The sequence below is a fragment of the Polyodon spathula genome, chromosome 5 (genome assembly GCF_017654505.1).
Source record: "Polyodon spathula isolate WHYD16114869_AA chromosome 5, ASM1765450v1, whole genome shotgun sequence".
NCBI lineage: Eukaryota > Metazoa > Chordata > Actinopteri > Acipenseriformes > Polyodontidae > Polyodon > Polyodon spathula.
The window spans coordinates 58,394,658-58,412,099 of record NC_054538.1 but is presented as its reverse complement, the minus strand read 5'-3'; the positions used below and the strand labels follow the sequence as shown (position 1 = coordinate 58,412,099).

General features: G+C 38.2%; 1 long non-coding RNA gene across 1 annotated transcript in view; it reads right to left on the bottom strand.

The window, feature by feature from the left end:
- Positions 1-222: 222 nt before the first annotated feature.
- The window catches only part of LOC121315308, a 60,807-nt gene continuing 43,587 nt past the window's right edge, over positions 223-17,442 (bottom strand). The window contains exons 2-3 of the long non-coding RNA XR_005950236.1: positions 708-956; positions 223-472 (exon numbers count right to left, since the gene is read on the bottom strand). This is a non-coding gene — a long non-coding RNA (uncharacterized LOC121315308). The remainder of the gene's footprint in view (positions 473-707; positions 957-17,442) is intronic.

The window sequence follows — 17,442 nt, the reverse complement described above, 5'->3', positions numbered from 1 at the left end:
TTCGCAGACAAATATCATGCACCTGAAGATGAGGATAGGTAGATTCTGATTGACGTTTGATCCAAAACTCTCTACAAGACAAAAAACAAACAAAAAAACACCCTACCAAAACAAATATTCAAGATTTATTTTCCAGTTTGTACACACATTAGGAAAGTTGTATATGTTTAATTGTTCATTTAAATACAGCGCTTTGGCTGTGCAGATGTTTGCGTGCTTGAATAAAACTTTTGAGTTGTCTCTGATAGTTTGTATTTTATTTTAATATTGATGTTGTTTAAAATGTAATAATGACGGTTGGTGGCGGTTTTATGTGTCAGTATAACTCCTACAAGAGCATTAGTCTTCCGACCCGGCTACTGATACTTAACTCTATGTGAGAGCTTTGCTTATTGGGGTGTCTGCAGGTGATACAGCAGTCCATCTATTCTGCAATCCTTCTTCTGGAACGGAGGGAAAGAGAAGGCAAGCCCTGGAGACAGACAACTACAATGCATCAGCACTAGTAATACAATAAAGATATCTTCCAGTCCAACAGGATACTTATTCTATTCACAGTCCCTATGTACTGGAGTTGTGTAACAGTTAACAATAACTAGAACACTAGCATCCATCAGACGGGACGCTTAAGTAAACACCAGGAGTTATAATCACAGTCCGTCATGAAACAGTATTATCTTAATCATGACAATGCAAAGATTATTTACCTTTCTTTCCTGTGATGTAGAGTCTTGACTGCATTTAGTTGTGCCATTTTGTTTCCTTCTGCTTCTCTTCAATGTGTTTATTGCTTAGGCTCCAGTATTGCTTCTCTTCCTTCCGCGTCCAAAACGGCCACGGTCCGGTTCCAGTGTGTTCCCCCCGTGTTCTCTCCCTTCCTGTTCTTTTAGTTCCAGTTATATAGGGGAACTAACCAAGTGGCACTAATGACTTGCACCAATTGCTTGTGACCGTGCCTGTGACAAAATAATTAAAAAGATAGAACAGACATATTAACCCCTTATTGGGGCCTCACTTTGGGTATAATAATAAAAAATACATAGTGTAAAGATACAATAAATAGTGTGACTAAAACAAATAAAACCACCAGTGAATAAAACCATTAAAACTTATGTCACTTGTAACAAAAGAATGGGAACACAATTTATTTTAAAAAATGCATAGCTTGAGCTTAAAATAAGAATTAGAAAATGTAGGATAATTTATTTGTGAATTTCCAGAACCCTCCCTACTTTTCAGAATACCTGGAGTCACTTTTTTAACCTCCCTCTAAATTGGTAACACTACATACAGCTCTGGGATGGAAAGTCCCTTTGATGATTACAAATGATGTGTTGATTTAGGCCATTAGAGCCCACAAGGATTGCTATGCCATTAATAATATTTTTGAAGATTCTGACACCAGTTGCAGATGCCTTATTTCCCCACTTGCATGACACTTTTGTCAAAATAATTACACTCAACTTAATTGCAGATGAATCCTAGTACGACATTGTTATAGTGTCCTTATTTTTCTATTTGGCTGTCAGCATTAATTAGGAAGAATCATTTGGGAATTCCAAAACATAGCTTTTATGTGCTTTAAGATTTGATAAGAGCTGGACTGTAGTCATTATTCTGGACACCATATTTCATCTCAAGAACGGCTGCTGAGGTGCGGAGGAGGGCCACATTAGCCCAGATCTGTCAGGTCCTATTAAAAATGATAAAGCATAACACTTCTGCATTTCAAATTTTTCCTATAAGTGCTTTTAAAACATGTCTTGCAGCAAGTTTAAACTGACTGCTTGTATAGTGTGGTAACGTGACTGGTGGTCAATGCTGGTCAGTGGCAGGAATAGCACTCACCCAGAGACAGTATTGTAGTTCAGCGCACTTTTATTAACACACAAAACACATGAACAAATTAAAGGTTTTAAACAAAACACTACAAACTCTTAAACACACAATACAACATCCAAACACAGCTATCCCAGTGCACACTTTCTTACTTTCCACTTCACAATATATATTTTGTATGGGTGTGCTTGATGACACATGGTTTGTAGTTACAGTAAGTGAATGTGTAAACATCCTTGGAAAAAAAAGTAGTAGTTTAAATTTTTACCCCCAAATTTGAATAATGCCCAGTTCCCACTGTCAAGCCAATAGCCTGTTTTCACCCACCCAACTGATTTTCCTCCTTAACCCATGGAAGTTCAAAGGCCAACACAGCACTCACTGTGGACCCACATCTTGGGTGGACAATTCAACACGATCAGGATTCAAACCAGCCAGTTCATTATTGTTTGTCTTTACTGGATGCGCCACCCAATGAGGGTGTCGTAATATGTTTCAATTAAGGAAAGGACATGCTACTGTGCTACTAAAGGTTCCCAAAATGACAGAAACACACCACTGTTTTGGCACCATCACAACTTACTGAAACATACATTGTTGTTGGGAAAATGATTTACAATGTATTGTAAGAGCTGAATGAAAAATATTTTGAATTTTAAAATAATCTTCACTGTGTGCCTAGACCTGTTTTATTTGACAAGGCCTTTTCTTTGCAATACTTTATTTGTAAAGTGCTGTGAGATGCTTGCACAAGAAAAGCAGCTACAAAAGCATAATCATTTTGCGTTGGGTTGTACTCTGTACGATATTCAAACTTCACCTTAATCACTTACCTTATTGCCTTCGTATTACAACTAAGGATTGATTGACTACATAGTCAGAAGTTTGTACCACATGCCATGATGCCTGCAGGGCAGGGAAGGAGTCTGACAGACTATAACAAACATTCAGTCCAGAACAACAGAACAGCCTTCTCATGAGTTGCAATATGATTAAGCATATGGGTATTTCAGAGCTCAAGAAAGCAGACAAGGTTTGGAGACTGCGGTCTAGCTCAAATGCACAGTAGGCCTGCTGCATGTGATGAACACAAATTGTCTGAGGGGAAAAAAATGTAAACACTGTAAAACTAGCTCAAACAAAATTGTACGCTAGTTTTATTCCTCTTTTGTAAATTTGCCTTCATCTTTCCACTCTAGTCATTAGTATTGTGCCATCTTAGATTCCTGTCTGTCAGCTCTGCAATGACGATGGGGCTGAATGAAGTCTCTCCACTGCTTTCTGTCTTGCACCAACTCTTTGGCTTCGTTCATCTTTAATCCTTTCTGCTGCAGGTTGTTCTTAATTCTATCCCGTGAATCCTCATCTTTCCCTAGGCTTTAGTCCATGTACCTCTGTGTACATTGCCATGAAGGGTATTCTATCAGTGTCCATTCTTGATACATGACCGAACCATTGCAATCGTCCTCCTTGAATTTTCTGCAGCAGAGTTGATTCCTTTTTTAGTCGCTTTCTAATTAGCTTGTCTTTATTTTTTGCATCCCAGAGACACCTAGTATTCCTCTAAGCCAGAGGTCCACAAAGTAATTTGGACATGGGCATAAAATGCTCTTACTTGGCTGTTTGCGGGTACGCTGACAATTGCATAGGTTCTTATCTTAAATACTGCCTTCCTGCAATAAAAAAAAAAAAAATATATATATATATATATATATATATATATATATATATATATATATATATATATATATATATATATATATATAAGAGTTTTAGTGGCAGTTATTCTTGACTCACTCTCATAAGGCCAAGTCTCAGGCAGTAATTGTGCATGCTGCTCTTAAAATATATATATAGACAAGATTAAATTCTAAATACTGAAATGTATTATTTTTCTCAATAACAGTTGGCGAAATTCAGTGCTTACTCAGCATATTAACACCCCGCCTGCTCATGAATGATTGGACACATGAATGATTTTTCGCTTTCCGTTTGACTACTCACTCCCCTTTAATTTTCATGCAGAATACCATGAACTGCCTCTGCTTCCTTTTGATTGGAAATCTGCTTAACACTTGGCAGATATTTGACTCCTCTATTGGTTATACTTACTGTCAGTACCTGCAACTGAAACAGACACAGTTTATGTCCCACACAGCTACCATATGATTGGGCTACTGCAGAGACAATGCAGATATTCAATTGGTTGATCATATTGCAGCGGGACTTCAAGAAAAAAAAAAAAAAACGTTGAGTATGTACAAGCACAGCATAAGCGAGCAGCACTGTCAACAGACTGCTGTGACACTTTTGTTGGAAAACAAAAGCTTTGTTTAAAGCTTTATTTATTTTCCCATGCTAGAAAAGTGTTCACGACACATAATTTATGAACGCGGGCACGAATTTGCCCGTGGGCGCCACTTTGAGGACCACTGCTCTAAGCCAACTCATTTCCACACTTAATATTTTACGCTCATCTGATTTCCTGACATGAAAAAGAAGAATCAGACTAGATGCTACTACTTTCAAAAGACTTCACAGGATATGGAAGGCTAAAGATATTCTGGCAAAATCTAAAATGAGTGTCTGAGACAGCTGTCGGTCGGCTAATGTTATACGGGTCAGAATTGTGCCATCAAGCCCTATTAATTTTGGTTTTTGGTTTCTCTAAATGACAAGCGATGCATTCCAGATGGGTATGGAGGAACCATAAGAAAAAACTGACTAAATGCAACTGAGAAACTAGCTACTACAGGACACTACCGAACACAGATGAATATTGCCTCTTATAAGCCCCTGCTGGTAGTTGGTACTAGAGCACCATGACCCCCATATGACAGAGCTTTATTATTTTTAAGAAGAAGAAGCAGTATATTAGTTCTTCACAGTAAAGCAAATAAAACACAAGTTGGATTGTTGATTCTGCAGCTTTAAGACCTGAGACTTTGCTGCATAACATTTCTCACAGAGGACATTAACACCTTGCCTTGGTGATTAATTGTTATTGTTTTGAAGGTGGCATTCATATGGCCCCAGGGACTCAATCTGCCCACCACTGTTCTTGAAGCATGAGACATTTATAAGAAGCTGATAACGAAAATCATATAAAATGAAAGGGGTGTCTGTCATATTAGATGCTTTCCTATTGTTGACTTTTGAATCTGCCTCACTCAATCACGTCTGTTGTCAGCTCAGCTGATAAAAAATCATGGTATAATTAGCAGATTTCTTGCTGTTCCAATTAAAAAAAAAAGATTAGTGATTTATTAATGCATTTTGTGAGCCCCTGAAAATTAAATGTTAAAAAGAAGCATGCTTAGCTGTAGGCAAAACTCTGCATCAATTTACTTAAATGTAATTTCAAATGTCACATATGCACCATGATTTTCATAACTTCTGATCCTGTAATTATTTAGACTAATTTGTGAGAGATTGTCCATGTTGCATCTAAACCCCCATTTAGGTTGAACACCACTCATAAGTTGTTTCCAATAAAAAGGCGTAGCAATGTTAGGGAAATTCCAGCAATGACCAGTGCTGGTATATGTGGGTCAGAGCTGGTGGTTTTGCTGTTTTTCAGCTGGTCATGCTGGTTCAGGAGACTTGATACTGGCTTGAGATGCTGGATAAGTTGGTCCACTAAAAATACCTTCACTGTAAAGTTCTAAAGTGAATTGTGTTGTAGTGGCTTTGGTATACAATTTATTTATATATAAATGAGTCTCTAGGCACACTATTTAAGAATGTCCAAATGTTAGTAACTGAGACATACCATAATAGTTCGGTGATATCATGTAGAACTCGAATTCCCTTGACAACAATTGACATCCACGCAACGTGTCAGAAATATAAAACAATCCTTTATTTAAGAATAAAAGGGGTGCACAACTAATCTAATATTACAGAAAAGAAAGGCTATTGGTTAGAGATATGCGTGAATAGCAATATACAGTTTATTGATTCCATAGTCAAATGATTACAATGACCATAACAACATTAGCATGCATGGTTAATATATTAATATTGGATATATCTTATCACACAAAGTGTCTACTTTGCATTAACATTTTCAATACCCATTTCTCGTTGTAATCGATCATGTCAATATGCATGAGAATTAATTCAGCTTGTCATTCAGAATGGAATCCAGCATTCCAGTACCTAATTTAACAAATTAGTTTTACTGTGTTAATCTAGTTTAGACGTGATGTACCAAACTAATAAAATGTTGTCAACCTCAGTTGATTATATATTCAAATTAACTCAGAAATGGGGCAATGATCAAATCTCTGCATTTACGAAGCAACTCTTCCGAGTTGCACATTTCAACAAACAAAATGCATTTCTTACACACTCTAAAACAGGAAGCTATATCATATTCCTAGATCAGTTTCCACTTAACTTGATAGCATTTGCTTCAGTTACTTTCTCGAGTCATAAAGTATTTAATATTAGATAAGTTGACTACTTATCGATTTCCATACACAGAAGTCAAGTCTGTGTTGATGAACACTGCAGCTCTCGATCCGAAGTTTCAGTGAAAGGCACTTGGCTGTACGCATTGTGTTGCATATGCTCGCAATAAACAAATAGTTATTTTCAAATGGAGATCAACTTGCAGAATTTGTTGTTGTTGGCAGTTTTCCCACTGGGAATAGTTGATCAGACGTAACTGAATTCAGCTAATGCACTGCAAATGAAAAGTTATATAGTTTGTAAAAGTGTTCTTGTGGCAACTCTTCTGTATGGCTTTGCTTAAGTTCATTTCATGCAGATACATGGAAACAAACACGCTTTCTGATTAATGCAGTATCCCATTTACTGATCCAGTCTCTTGTAGAACAGACAGCAGGGCCTTTCCTCAGAAGATGAGTTTAGCCATTATTCAGAACATTGGTTCTTTCTTGCCTTCCGTAAATTCAAGCATGTGTGCTCCCATGACTTCAGAAACTTTCTTCAGAACAGTGTCACTTCCATTTTGTTCCTCCAATCTCCAAGCTACCTCTAGCAGGTGGACACTCCTTGTGCACACCTCCTTTGTGGACAGCACACTTGGGCAGCACGCACGTCTGGGCAGCAGCCCGTCTTTCGAAAGTCAGTGGCTTTTTGTGATTCTCTCTTCAACCCTATGATTGGCTAGTTTGATTCATTTGGCAGTGCCTTAGTCCACGTGAAGTGTTTCTCATTGGTTGTTCTTGTTCAGAGACAGGCCGTTTTTCTCAATTGGTCTGCTATTCTGCCCCCTGTTGGCTGGATTTGAGTTGGTCTGGTCACTGTTTTGAGTAGCCAGTCATACTTAAAACTGTCTGGAAGTTGCCTTCTGCAAGATACTGCTGGCGCCTAATTGATCCATTCAGTGATAGGTAAAGGTAAAATACTTGTCCAGCAGTTAGTTTATGACCCTTTCTAAAAGCATTCTTTGTCAGTGGGGGAGTTTGTGACCAGACCAAGAAGACACCGAGAATAATTTAAGATTCCCCTCTGCATATTTCAATTCTGTTAATTTCATGCCCAGAACACCCCCCCGACGCTACAGTGTGTTGTCTAAACATTACCAAATTACCGCTGATTATGAACCTTGCACTCTAACTTCAGTACCTTTTCTTCTTTCATTTAGAATGCCAAATTAATTTACCCAAAATGCTTTCCCCAATTTAGAACGTCCAATTATGTTCTCTCACTGCAGCAATTTGTACACAGCTCAAGAGAACTGTTCAGTGAGCGTCCTCCAATTTCATCTTTTACACCCAATTGTCACCAAGCTACTTGCCTCTGGAGGACAAAGGCCAGCCCTGCAGGTGTCCGACTGAGCTCACTAGGTGCCTGGCTGGTAGGTTCCATTGTAGCACGATGAGAAGAAACAGTCCCTACCGGTTTTGCCTCCCTAGCCCATGGGAGAATCTCCAGAATCTCCAATGAATGCTGCCAACTCTGCAAGCCAAGACACAAACCTGTGCTCCTCTGACTGTATGACTCACGGTGCACACCACACGGCCGTGTTTTCACCAGGTGAGTCACTTGGGGACCCCTAATTATACTCATGCATTACATATTTAGCTGTAGCTCAGGTATTTGTAAAATTGAAAAACCTGAACCAAATTTCAATAAATGTTGACCTTTTTTTGTCTCTTTTTACCGGCACACAACGGATAGTGCCGTTGTTTTGTAATTTCAAATGTGTATTAATAACTTTTGTTAATTTATTTTATAAAATTAGTATTTTAAATACTCTGTCCTGATTGGTCAAAATAGGTCACATGGGGGTGTTGATATTATAGCATATCACCATGGGTCGGCACTTTTTTTCAAAAACGGGCAAATCACTGGCAGATATCCATACCACTAGAATTTAAAAACAAAAACAGCAGACCAACGAGATTTATGTAAATGTTGAACTTTTGGGAAACCAAAGTGTACATGACATATTGAATGAATCTGAATCTGACACCAATGATAAATGAAAGTAATGCAAAAAAGCAAAAGTATTCAAATAAATTCAAAACTTGCCATTTTGATTGCTGTTCCTTCTCCCTGAACTACAACATTTCCCTTTCCCATTTTGAAAATAGTTTCTTAAAAATATCTCTTAAACTTTCAGTTTTTCACAAAAGATCTGGGTCCCTCTTAAAAGAGAATTTGGGGTTGTGAAAGAGTGGGATGCTGTGCATAGTGAGAGGGTGATGCAGGTGCTCCAAAAAAGGACAGACACAAAGTTCACGGTTCACGGTTTAATGAAACTTCGCTCACCATACTAGGGCGATGACTCCTGGTACCATGACAGTACGGGGCACGTAATTCCTGCTGTGCAGTACTCTCACAGGTCGAGAGGGAGATTGTTGATCCAGATTCATTCGCTTTTTGTCACAGGGGTTAAAAGATGTTTTGTTGCTGTTGCTCCCGCTGTCCGTTCTTCGGTCTGCCTGCCTGCTGCCACTGGACCCACCCCTGCGCAGCTGTGTGATCTGATGCTGAACATTTATAAATTATCTCGACAGTTCCTGCCATATCTTAAATGTGTCCAGGTAAGATGGTATCATGTCTTCTGCTGTGCCCTGCATTGTTTTAAACTGTTTCTTAACACTGGGCCAGTAGTTTTCCACGTTACCAAGCTGTAAATTCAAAGTCAGTTTGATAAATAACCAGGTATTCCATGCAAATACTGTAACTTCTTTCTCACCACTGTGAAGCTGTAGCACAAATCTGGTATGGATACCTCCTGTTACTACCCTGGATAACAAAGGATGATTTAAAAAAAAACGTACTCTCACCTGATACTATTGCAGGTCTTGAGAGGAAGGATCTGCGTGATTTAAAGGCAGTTTTATTTGTGCTGCGTGATTTAAAGGAGGACTCATTTGTGTCATGATGAAAATGGGCAGTAATATTTTACTTTAAAATGTAATGAATAAACCAAGAATTACAAGAAGTGTAACGAATCAAAACTGCACTTTCAATGGCAATGTTCAATGCAACATCTGAAATATTTTTTTTAATGAATGCATTTTTGGTTTTTTTATGTTTTAAGGGACTATTTTTTCTAAAGTCAGGCAGAGGTGGAAGGATATTTAATAAAAATTACTTTTTTGTTAAATAAAACATGTTTTTATGGGTTTTTTTTGTAATGTTGGCTGATCCATTTTATAAGCGGAATAAGGCACTTTAGGGTGTGGGATATACTCTAATATCCACGCGCCCCGGGCGGTTAAAGCCACTCGGCTTTGCCTTGTGACTTATAACGCACCCGGGGCATATGGATATTAGAATATATCCCACACCCTGTTGTGCCTTATTGCTTACACAGAGGGAGTAAAAATTGCCATGTCATAACGGCTGTAAAATAATTCTAACCACCACAAACAGTCTTTTCAGGCTCAGAAATCCAATGCCTGTCTGGAAAAACTCTTTGTGAAAAAAAAACAGGTAGACAGAATTTGTCACTTCAGAAATTGCATTGACTTACCATGCATTACTCATCACCACAGTTGCTGTAATTTTAGACTAACGTACAATGATATAGTTACTATTTGTGTAGCTTGCAAGTTGAATTGGTTGAAATATCAAGTCACAATACTGTATATTGCCTGATTATTAATTTGTACCAAGATCTGGTGGTATTGGTCCTGTATATCAAAAGTGCCTTCTGACAGTCCAAAACTTCTCGTCTCCATCTGTTTTAACCCAACTTTTATACCGAAAGTTTCCATCATAAATTGAAACACTTTTCTACTGTTTTCCGATAGGTGGAATGTGTGCAATTTACATAAAGGTGGTGGGATAACTATTCTTTATTTAAATGAGAAACATGTATGTTAATGATGCAAGTGACAGTTTTCACATTATTTCAGGATTTGACTCAATGGACAGATGGGAGTAAAGGCGAAGAAAAACAAAACAGGTGTGTGCTTCAGGAGGTACGGAGAAAGAAGAGAAGATATATTTAGAACACAATAATAAAGCAAGTACATCAGGACAAAAAAAAGTTAGAGAGCTTCTATTTTAATGTAGCCTAATTTTTTTAACGTATACTATAAATTGGTATGGAGGATATTTTATGCGGAAATGAAACATAATAAATACATAAATGAATGCATAAATAAATGTTGAAATAAATATATAGACATATTTCTATATTTGTCTACTTATTCGTGTATGCATTTGTTTATTTATTTTTCATTTTGGCATAGCAGCTACATTATCCCTTTCATCCTCTAAAATTGCAGCAATCTCTAGCAGCACATTGGGCTCCATCGCTAAAGTATTCAGAGTCACTGCACCCACATCAAACCCTTTTTTTACATTTAGCCTGTTTGAAATAAGTTTCCTCTCCATGAGGACTTTTGGAAACAGGCGGAACCACTTTAAATAGAAAATGCACAATCCGACCACATCCACGCTTTAGATTTTTGCATGGGGGATTATGTTAATTAGGTACCCGCTTCATTTGCATAACATTCCTTATACTGTCGGAATTGGGGCTTTGCGACTATTCTAATCCCACCACAAAAGCCCTCCCTTACAGTCGGAAAAACTTTGATATTCAGGGCAATTGTGTTAAAATGTATTACAGTATACTGCAGTTTTGATAGACCTAGACTGACTGAGAAATATGTCTGCGTTTGGTCTGTGGAAAAGGTGGCATCCCTACCTAGGCCTGAGTGTTTGTGAGATAGGGGCAGGTGCGGTGTGAAAAATGTTTCTCCAGACCTTGACCTAACCATGACCAAGAAATTCGGACCTTGACAAAAAATAACTGACTACCCCTGTTCTAGATTGCTGTAGCCAGTGCTGTTCCAAGTTTTTTGTACTGAACAAAAGACTATAGAGCATTTTTTTTTTAATTGACAGCTACTGGTAAGTCACTGATAACTTTAATAATTAGAATTTTGGAATTGGCGAGTATATCCCTTGCCTTCCTTGTCAGTTCGGGTATTTGTGGTGTGTATACCTCCTTTTTTAACAATCTCCATTTTTTTTTCTGAGAAAGTTCTACAGTGTCTCTGTTGTCTGATTCATTTTTTTTTATTTGTAAAAAGTAAAATTGAAATATTACTTTTAAAAAGTTCTCAATGTAATTCTCAATAATAGTCTCTATAATAAGCAATATAGCATGAAACTCAACTATTCTTATACCGCTTACCCTAGCATATTTATATTCTGTCTCTGCTCACTAATGATTGGACAGCTGCAAAACCAGCGTAGATCTTTGACTTTCCCATTGGTTAAACTCCCACGACCTTCAGCCGAGGCAGAGAATACCTTCACAACTGTTTATCTCCCACCTCTGCTCACTTATGATTGGACTGCTGCAGAGAAAATGCAGATCTTCTATTGGTTGACTTAATTTTATATATCTATAAAAAAAGGTCTGCACGATTAAAGTGTAAAAAAAAAAAAAAAAATCTGTGATCAACTCTTTAGTTGATTAATCTGTACAATTATTATATATATATATATATATATAAATAAAAAAAAAATAAAAAATATATATATATATATATATATATATATATATATATATATATATATATATTATATATATATATATATGTGTGTGTGTGTGTGTGTGTGTGTGTGTGTGTGGTTGTTTGAACCAGTTAATGTTTCAAGTTTTACCACCCTATTGAGAACCTGATTGACAGAGAGGTTCTGTAAAGTTTATAATAGTAGAGATAGATTTCTGTTCTTTGCACACTTCTCAGTACTGGGGCCCTCAGAACTCAATCTCTGAGGAACAGGCTGCAGAGACCAGCACATTTGAGCTATATTTATATTTGCCTTTGGGGATCATTAAATCAGTTTGATTCTTCATCAGTTAGGTTTGGCCTGATTTCTTGTCTGCGTCTGTAAGCAAAAAGGGGAGCGTATTAAAAATTTATTGTGGACAAGCTAGTGTCAGGATGTGAGTGGTATGGGTAAGAAGAAAATGTCCAAACAGCAGTTCAATAGTCCAAAATGTCCAAATTTTATTTAATTATAAAGTATACAGTCTGCTCCCTCTACCAGGGTGATCCAGGGTGTGTGTGGTGGCCCCCAAGCCTCTACTCATCAGCAACAAAGCAATAACAGTCCTTGAGTGGGCCAGTCAGAGCCCAGACCTAAATCCAATCAAAAATGTGTGGCTTGACTTGAAGATTGCTGTCCATCAACGCTCCCCAAGGAACTTGACAGAGCTTGAACTGTTTTGTAAAGAACAATGGTCAAATATTGCCAAATCTAGGTGTGCAAAGTTGGTAGAGACCTATCCCAACAGACTCGCAGCTGTAATTGCTGTCAAAGGTTCTTCCACCAAGTATTAACTTAGGAGGGTGGAGACTTATCCAATTATGATCTTTCAGTTTTGTATTTTTAATATATAATTTGTTTTCTCAATAAAACCTTTTTTCCCCTCAACAGTGTGGAGTATGGTGTGTAGATAAGTGGAAAAAAATCCCTCATTTAAGTGGATGAAACTCTGAGGCACAGACACAACAAAACGCTTATTAAGAACTGCCCTTTCAAATAGATGCAGATGCCTCTGGTCTTCTTTAAAACCAGACTGATGTGGCAGAGAATCCCAAAGACTAAGGTACAGTTATGAAATGTACGTTAATGGAAGGTGCAAGTTGGGGAAAAGGGGGACAGCAAAGATTTAAATGCAATAATAAATTGTAATTTGTACCATGGCACAGCATAAGCACTGGTGTTGTATTTTCAGACACCTCACTTACTGGGAATGTGTAGACACTGCTCTGGCTTTCTACATGGTGTCAACTCCAGATGGCTCAAATGCAGCCATTCAGGGGCCAGTCCTAGAGCTACAGGCTCTAAGGCAAAGAGGTGTAGCTCTTATCTCCTGAACCTCTCCCAGATGAGCTGATCCAGCTGTTGTGGTGAGGGCCTGTGGTGCTGAGAAAGAGACCACAGCAAATGAGACTGGTAGGCTACCAAGATGTTGTTGTAGATACCTAGCCATGTGGTGAATGCACTGGCTTAATGCTCTCTTGAAGATCACCTCAGAGACCTGGCACTGCTTGATAGGCAGGTAGCATCCTTGGATAGGAGTGCTAAATTAGGCGCCTGGACCAAGGTGGCAATAGAAGCCTCAACCGGGTGAAAATGGGTCAGACCCAGCTTCTCTGCATCATGCACCCTATACAGGTTTGTCCATTGACTGGGAAACAGCAGGAGCTGTTATGGGAGATGTGGTAGGCTCATTGTCGAAAATTACTGCCTTGTTTCCTCTGCTGTAGGCCAGGGCACTTGCACAATTGTCAGCGGCAGAAGCTCTGTCGATAGGGAGAGCTTAACAGCAGGGAACGTGCTATCAGACTTCATGTCATCAGATGGGAACGCCAGCTCCTGTTTGCCCACCTCCTCAGAGGTGGCAATGGACAGTATGTCCTCCTCCAGCCAATCTGCGCTTGTGGCCCACTGGAGCCCCAAGGGGACAGGCGGTGCAGGTGGTGCCAAACTTTCCTGCAGTAAAATCCGTGGGGGAGGGGAGAAAATTCCGTGGGGGAGGGGAAGGAGTAGCAGACCGTGAGGATGGTTTCCTGCCTGGGCTACTTTCCTGGGTGTGTCATCCACTCTCCCTTGGCAAAGAGCCATGGGGTGAGCCCGCAGCCACCGCTCTAAGAGAGGATGATGGGGAAGAGCTCTGAGCAGGAGTAAGGGATGCAGAGTTCTCCTTAGAGCTGTGGCATAACTGTTTCTCAAGTATATTCTTGGAGAAAGGGGCATAAAATTTGCAGAAGCTGCGATTAACCAGTGCCTCCATGGTGTGCTATGGCGCCGGTACTGTGTCTAATTATACTGCACGATTAAAGAATTATGAACTGTAATAATAATGATTGTTAACATAAAAAGGCTGAGTAACTGTGTGGCATAGTTTAAGACGTTTTTAGTGCCCTGTCTGGGAAGTTTGGTTTTCACCCAGCCTTTGCCCACTCCCCAGATAACATGAATGATGTTTCAACTGTTCTACCGGATATACTGCAGATGATGTTTAAGCAATAATACACAACAGGTTGTGTGTTATCAAATAGCTTGTTTACAAATTAATTAAGTGAAGTCAAATACATTAAACAAATTTGTCTGCAAAATAGTGATATGTGGAAAACATTATTGGAATTTTGTAAAAGTCTGAGTAAATTCTGTGGAAAATACAGTGAAGTCAAAATAACTTTTATGCATACTCAGACAGTATGACAGTGCAAAGAGGTAACAGTGGGGTAGATTGAAAAACTAATCCACAGAATACTGCTGCCTCAGGCTGCCAGCAATATGTTATCTTGTGGCATACATACAGCTGTTAAAACTATCCGTAAAGCATAGAAGACAGAATAATTGTGAATTCAGCAAATGAGTAAATACGTCTATAAAATTCCTTTGTTATAAATCAAGTAAGATTGCTGTTGTGAAATCAGAATGAGTTTGCAGCTTTCAAAGTGTCTTTATAGCTCTGCAACAATTTTATAGCTATGGCTCTGGAAAGTAATTGACAAAGCAATAAAACATGCAGAAGTAGCACAGGGATGCAACAGTACTTCTGTAACTGGACCAGAAGTTTGAAATGTCATGAATCTATACAGTGTAATGGTCTGCCTAAACTTTTAGTCTATCTTGTATACATTTTTTTCCATCTTATAGTTGCATCTATTAAGAATTCACAGTAGTGAAAATATTGCCACTTCAGTAATGTTGTGTGCATTATAAGGCATGATACTTTTGTTAGAAACTAAACCAAAACAGTTTTTGAAATGTGTCACGAAGATGGCTGTGGTGGGCCAAGTCAAACCAGAAACCAGGACTAGGAAATAAATAATAGAGAGGTAGAGTTTGGTGAAGCTTAGTAAGACAAAACTTTGTAAGACAAAACACACAGGACATGGCACTTTCGTCACAAAACGGACTACACAGACAAAACACGATGAGCTTGCATTTTAACTATTCTTACTATTCTAACCTCCATCTCCAATCCCGTTCTCCACTCACCTAACACACAACCCCGAGTGGGTGAAAACATGCTGCTTTTATGCAGCTGTACTGAGACTCAATTGCTAGTCAATCATTCAATTGGAGTCTTGGTACAACTGCACATGAATTAATAAAAGTGCAATTCCCCGTGCTCACATATTATTACATTTTACCTGCACGTGAAGTAAAATCCTTGTGCCTAAATACAAATATACATTTTAAACAACTCGTGTTCCACAGACCCATTTATATCTTGTGTACCAATGACTATGCACCAACACTGAAATACACACAGGGGCAGGGCAACATTGCCACAAAGTGTCATCAAAAGAAATAGAGCAGATTTATTTTTAGTTGGTTTGAAAAATGACCCACTGTAAAATGTACCCAGACCAATATGGGCATTTCTATAAAGTTTCAAACTATGTGCTGAACAATAGACTATAAACTACAATATAAACTGATGTCTTTGAGATTTCACCACCCACAAGTAGACTGATCTTTGGAATATTTACCATTCCTTAAGGATGCATTGGTTTCTAGGTAGTGTGAAGAATTGTACAGGATCAATTATTTGGGGTGAGTGGTTCAGTTAAAATAAAATAAGACTTCTCTTTATTGATCCATTTCAACTCTGAAAATATCCAGAAGTTGGGAAATTATATTTACACTGTTGTGTTAATAGTAAAGCAAGAATCATACATTAGCAACTATTAAGGAGCAATGGAAATGTAGAGGATCAAAACACTAGTATGAAAAAATTCTGGGGGACAGCACCAGTGCCTTCAGTATTTAATGCCGTATAAGCAGAACTTAAAATCTGTGGTCCCAATACCAGCAATGGAGGAGGAAATGTTCGACACAGTCCTGCAGTCTTACATTATTTAGAAAGTGAACAAAGGTTTGGTTTCTCATCTCCGCAATTAAGCAGCATGACTTCCCAGAAAGCATGGCTGCATGCTGTTATGATGATGTATAGTTTTTACACTAATGCCTCTTTACGCAGTCCACCATGATGAATACAGCAGCAAACACAGTGAAAAGATATATGGGTTTCGGTACTAAGGGGACACAGCAGGAGAATCCTTCTGCAGTTTCTCTCAATGTCACCTTGGAAAAGAAGAAGGTTTAAAAGTGAAAAGAAGATATTAAACTGCAGACAGCAAATGGGACCTGTATTTTTTTAAATGAATTTAACAATGGAAACATAATCATTCATTTTTTGGAAAGAAAAACAAAAAAACACTTGTAGCATCAGCTACCATTACCTGATTGTGCCTTGTAAAAACAACATCAAATAGCCAAATAGGGTCTAACTGGTCAAGGGTAAAAGTCCAGCTAACCCTTTGAGGGAATATGTATTGGGACAGATGGATAACTATAGAAACAGGAGGTATTTCCCGTTTTACCCATTTATGTGGTACCAAATCTTGTTTTCGGAGTAATAATGTGCCAGCCAGTCATCCTGCATTAGTAGTAAATAATATTACTGTTTTTGGGGCATCTCTGAACTGAGAAAATGGTCATTAAAAACGTTTTCATGAATTTGAAGATGAAGCAATTATCTATCCAGGGATATAAAAAGTTTTTTTTTTTTTTTTCTTACAATGTGTCAGTGATGGTGACTCTGTGGGGAGTACCTACCTCAGAGCTCTAAAGTCATTGTCATGTTTTATTACTACTATGTTTAAAATATAACTAAGTAGGATGCAATACAACCTAAATTACATAAAAAAAATCCTCATAAACAATATGTAAAAAGATATGTTTGAAGTAGAGACAGATTGAAAGATGCCTCAGTGTTGCGGTCCAACAGCAGTTTACTAATAGTATATTAGACTGCTGACATTCAGAACAGACATTGATAGTTAGAAGGAACATGTTTCGATGTTAGGAAGCTGAAATGCATATCAAAGCTCATGTTTTTATTTTCCTTTTCCATGATAACAGTATGTTTTGAACACAAGCCTTTTTGGAAACGTGTCACTTCCTAGCTGTCTTGATCTGACGCTTGAAGGAAAGCCAATGTTTTGTTGAAGGATGTCCTGATATTTAAGGAATTTTAAATCGGCAAGCTCAGTATCCAAGCTGTGGCTGTTCTTTTTCTGCCCACAACCCTGTTCCTGAAAGCTCCATGATTACAAATGT